Raw genomic sequence first — 6000 nt, forward strand, 5'->3', positions numbered from 1 at the left:
TGAACGGAGCCACAGATCTGAGGAAAAGACAAACAGTCAGGAAACACAGTGATTTTAGCAATGAGGCTGAGTGGAGGAGGACTGGACCTCCTCTTCTCTAGTGGAGGAGTGGGCCTCCTCTTCTCTAGTGGAGGACTGGACCTCCTCTTCTCTCAGTGGAGGACTGGACCTCCTCTTCTCTCAGTGGAGGACTGGACCTCCTCTTCTCTAGTGGAGGACTGGACCTCCTCTTCTCTAGTGGAGGAGTGGGCCTCCTCTTCTCTAGTGGAGGACTGGACCTCCTCTTCTCTAGTGGAGGACTGGACCTCCTCTTCTCTAGTGGAGGACTGGACCTCCTCTTCTCTAGTGGAGGACTGGACCTCCTCTTCTCTCAGTGGAGGACTGGACCTCCTCTTCTCTAGTGGAGGACTGGACCTCCTCTTCTCTAGTGGAGGACTGGACCTCCTCTTCTCTAGTGGAGGACTGGACCTCCTCTTCTCTAGTGGAGGAGTTGGCCTCCTCTTCTCTAGTGGAGGAGTGGGCCTCCTCTTCTCTAGTGGAGGAGTGGGCCTCCTCTTCTCTAGTGGAGGACTGGGCCTCCTCTTCTCTCAGTGGGGGACTGGGCCTCCTCTTCTCTCAGTGGAGGAGTGGGCCTCCTCTTCTCTCAGTGGAGGAGTGGGCCTCCTCTTCTCTCAGTGGAGGAGTGGACCTCCTGTTCTCTAGTGGAGGAGTTGGCCTCCTCTTCTCTAGTGGAGGACTGGGCCTCCTCTTCTCTCAGTGGGGGACTGGGCCTCCTCTTCTCTCAGTGGAGGAGTGGACCTCCTCTTCTCTAGTGGAGGAGTGGGCCTCCTCTTCTCTCAGTGGAGGACTGGACCTCCTCTTCTCTAGTGGAGGACTGGACCTCCTCTTCTCTAGTGGAGGAGTGGACCTCCTCTTCTCTAGTGGAGGAGTGGGCCTCCTCTTCTCTCAGTGGAGGACTGGGCCTCCTCTTCTCTCAGTGGGGGACTGGGCCTCCTCTTCTCTCAGTGGAGGAGTGGACCTCCTCTTCTCTAGTGGAGGAGTGGGCCTCCTCTTCTCTCAGTGGGGGACTGGGCCTCCTCTTCTCTCAGTGGAGGACAGGACCTCCTCTTCTCTAGTGGAGGAGTGGGCCTCCTCTTCTCTAGTGGAGGAGTGGACCTCCTCTTCTCTAAAGCTCCAGACTCCCTCCACCGCGGAGAGGAGCTTAAAAAGTGGGCGGGGCTTATGAGCTCCGCAGATATTTGACATTACAACAGAAAAGAAAGTCGTCAGATCTAGATCTTATGAATCCTCTGTTGTTGTTTACATCCTCCACTTTGCACTTGTTGTTTAGTTAACTGTTATTTTATGCAGCGGCAAAAAAACCTGTTATCTTTTGCAGCGGCAGCGCTGCAGCCTCAACTTCCTTGTTCTGAGAGAGCCAACGCTCTGTCCACTTGCCCCGCACTCGAGCGCTGGGAGGCGGGGCAAGTGGCCGGAGCGTTCCCCCCGGTTGGCTGAGGCACAGACATGGGAGTCTGAGCTTTCTGCTCAAACGCAGGAGGCACTCCACTCCGGCGCTGATCGCGGTCCGGCAGCTCAGCGCCGGAACACGGAAGTGCCGAGCTCCGAGCTCCGAGTTCCTCTTCATCGCTTCCGCGGCCCGTCCCCGCGATAAAGCGCCACTGACCGCGGCTGAACGGAATGCTGACCGCCTCTGGGAAGCGGAGCTGCCGGAGCGCGATCAGCGCCGGAGACGAGAGCTCCAGACTCCGGTGTCCCGGACGCACATCCACGCCACGGCGAGCACTATGCTAACAGGAAGCTCCAACGCGATGCAAAGTCCCTCCCCCCGGTCTCCCCCTGCCTCAAGTCCGCTCTTTCACAACAAACATTAAAGTTGAGCAGCAAAGAAAAGAAAATGAAAATAAAAACAACCAGAGCACAGCTGACCACACTGACAGCAGAGGATTCAGCCGGCACATTAACATATTGAGGGCGTGTCGTAAATCACTGACCAATCAGCAGACAGCAGCTCAACCTCAGACCCGTTCCATGGTCCTGGTACCCCGACGGAAGGGGAGCGGGAAAAGCGGTGGCCTTTGGAGCGGTCTGGAGCGGTTTAGACCGCATTCCTGTGGTGACACGCGAACCGGAGCGGTTTAGACCCGTCTAGGCCGGCACTTTTTGTGCGGTGGAGACGGGGCTTTAGTGGCCCCCACTAACATTTTAGTTTCCACTCACTCAGTGGTGTGCGGTCAGGTGGTGGGCCCCACAACCAGATAAACACACACACACACACACACACACACACACACACACACACACACACACACACACACACACACACACACACACACACACACACACACACACACACACACACACACACACACACACACACACACACACACACACACACACGCACACGAATATTGGCTGAGTGAGCCACCATGTGGCCATCAACTATTACTACACTTCAAATAAAACACTTGCAATCAGGTTCAAACTCATATATTATTTATTACAATTAAATATTTTCTTATATTACAGAGGTCCATTTGATACCATACAAATAATCTGTGCTGTGAGTAATATATCCAAGATATTTCCAAAAAGCCATGCAAAGAATATGAATATAAATTCACATAAGAAGAACCAAAGTTCAGGCTTTTGACCTGGGAATGAAACTAAAGTCGTGTTTGTGAAACCTCTTTTCACACACTTTGATCACTTTTCTTCTTTTTGGTGCAAACAATTCTTTGTGGTGAGTCAAACTCAGATCAGTTGTCATCTGACAGATACAAAAGGAAAAAGGCCTGAGGAAGGTTTGCAGTGAGCGCCGGCCTGTCTCTTCCTGGAGCAGATGAACGGGATCAGGCACAGACGACTGGTTAAGACACCAACTTCACCCTCTTGACTCAACAAATTCACCAGCTGACTGACTCCTAAGGCCGCCACATGCTTGGTGTGTGTTTTCCGTCTTCACGGGGCAATTTCAAGTCACGGGGGCAAATCAAACCACAGAGAATTAATTTGCCATCATGTAAAGGAACAATCAGATGAATAACGCCAGTCAGGAGAGAGGCTTTGACCTTCATCCAGACAATAAAGAGAAAGAACCTCAAACAACAGGACATATTGTTAGAAATCAAATTAGACCATTAATGAGAGAAAGTCTTCTTTCAACTACCAAATAAATCTCTCCTGTGGAAAGATTGACTGACTCAGTGAAATGGAGGTAAACACGCGTTCTGCTGCTACGGATGGAAGAAATGTTAAATGTTTGACGTCTTGTGGAGGATTAAGTGAGAAGCTGATGAAACAAGTCAACATATAATTCGACAGGAAGAAAGTAGTTCAGTCTGGATCAGAATAAAAACTGGAAGCAGACAAAAATATAAGGAAATGTGAGTCTTTACACCTGATGAACAGTTTGGCAAAAATTCAACGAAAGCAATTACATAATAAAGTCATTTAATGTTTTTTGAGAGAAAGTGCTGTATCGTATGTATCTTCAACAACCACGGGAAGAATCTTACATTAAAGCTCACTCAAAACTTCAAAGGATTCTGGGATGTGACTCCGGCTGTGACTCGGTTAGTGGAGCGAGTCGTCTCTCAATCTGAAGGCTGCTGCTTTTTTGGGGAACTTATTCCAGCCATTAACCCCACAACAGCTTAATATTTCTCTCCTGCAGCTGTATAACAATTCTTCTGTATATCCATGTATAAAAAATATAGATTTAATTACCAAAATCAGAATGTTCAATAAGTTTCAGACAGTTAGAGAAAGTATCATCAGTTTTATTATTCTCATCTCCCTTGTCGTTTCAAAGTTTTGGTGGAAATGATTAAAAACCACTGAGGCAAACACATGAATGTGCCGATAGGTTTGTGTATAAAGACAAAACTGTTCGAGAGGATGTTTTAAAAGATGTTTGTTGGTGAAATGTCTCTGTTATTCTGCTTCCAGTGTTTATGCTGCTTCATAGCATCAGTCCTCTGAAATAAACCTCTGCAAGAAGACTTGATGTCGTACGTCTGCACGTCACTTCCTGGTTGTTTTGGATCAGTGTTAGAATCGTTGGGTTTTCAGTCACACTATTTAAACACACTGAACAGGTGGAATGAAGACGTCAGATCAGCTCACTTCGAAATGAAAGGCTGGGAATGTACAGTAAGGCAGCAAAACCAGGGGGCCCCGGCTAATGGCAAGGTAACTCAAATATCATCGTTTGAAGGTGAGGAGGCAAAGCTTTGTGGCTTGAGAGGAAGAGGAGGGAGAACGAGGGGAAGCTGGAAAAGAACAAGGTTGGTCCTGCAGGTTAAAACACGTCCTTCAAACTGAGTGAGATCCTTCCAGACGTGAAGCCTCATGGCTTCAGTGTCTCGTCACGTCTCAGAGGCCTGACAGACTCACGCACTCTGGAAACAGACAAGACCACCGCAACAACTTTTCATGTGAGGCAGTGCAGCTAAAGACGTCCGCCTCCTTCTACCAGGAGTGAACGCCACTCGCCTAAAACTCTACTTCTTAAAAATCATCTTCTGAAAATAAATTATATTTCCTCAGTACAGAAATAAATACATATCTTTTCTCGACACAGAAAGGAATCATCATCACAGGTCTAAATGGTGCGCCGGATGCATTCCTCACCAGCTCATACGTGAAGAAACAACAACACGTGTGACCAACTGAAGCCGTCTGCCGTCAACACGCCCCAGCCAGACGTCCAGATACACAGTGAGGCGAGCCCCGGGTCACGTCACGCCACGCCTCTGGCAACACGCCCCAGCCAGACGTCCAGATATACAGTGAGGCGAGCCCCGGGTCACGTCACGCCACGCCTCTGGCAACACGCCCCAGCCAGACGTCCAGATACACAGTGAGGCGAGCCCCGGGTCACGTCACGCCTCTGGCAACACGCCCCAGCCAGACGTCCAGATACACAGTGAGGCGAGCCCCGGGTCACGTCACGCCACGCCTCTGGCAACACGCCCCAGCCAGACGTCCAGATACACAGTGAGGCGAGCCCCGGGTCACGTCACGCCACGCCTCTGGCAACACGCCCCAGCCAGACGTCCAGATACACAGTGAGGCGAGCCCCGGGTCACGTCACGCCACGCCTCTGGCAACACGCCCCAGCCAGACGTCCAGATACACAGTGAGGCGAGCCCCGGGTCACGTCACGCCACGCCTCTGGCAACACGCCCCAGCCAGACGTCCAGATATACAGTGAGGCGAGCCCCGGGTCACGTCACGCCTCTGGCAACACGCCCCAGCCAGACGTCCAGATACACAGTGAGGCGAGCCCCGGGTCACGTCACGTCAGGCCTCTGGCAACACGCCCCAGCCAGACGTCCAGATATACAGTGAGGCGAGCCCCGGGTCACGCCACGCCTCTGGCAAACAGCTTGGAGAAAGGAAACATTCATCTGCATAACAGGAATCCCCTCGATGCTCGGCTCACCGCCACAAACCACACTGTGCTTTCTGCAGAGAAACCATCAACAAGAAAACACAACTCTAAAAGGAGATGAACCGTCTGCATTTCATCACAGGTCATGAGAAAGTTAAGAGATTTAGAAATGTTGCTTGTGGCGTTCACTGCAGAACACAACAGATCAGACATGGTGTCAGGAATCTAAATGTTTCCTCGTGTCTCGACAGCCTGACGGAGGATTCAGACCAACGCTCCCCCAAAATATACACTTCTTTAAAAAAAGATGCTTTTAATGATTAGATCAATGATTCACGATGTCCCTCAAGGTCACGCTAATTTATAGTTGAATGTTTTCTTTCCTCACATTATAATAAGTACTTTAAATATTTAAAGTCTAAAATCTTGTAAATCTCCATATATAGTCTATTTTATCACTTAATTGACTTTAATCTCTTTTACATTGCACCAACAACAAATTCAGAAATAAAAACACGTGTTTCAGCTAATTATTATTAGTTTGGCCCCCAACTTATTTCTTCTCTTCATAAAGTTCCCTAAAAAGATGTGGTAAAAAATCC

This window comes from Blennius ocellaris (genome assembly GCF_963422515.1).
Source record: "Blennius ocellaris genome assembly, chromosome: 17".
Classification (NCBI taxonomy): Eukaryota; Metazoa; Chordata; class Actinopteri; order Blenniiformes; family Blenniidae; genus Blennius; species Blennius ocellaris.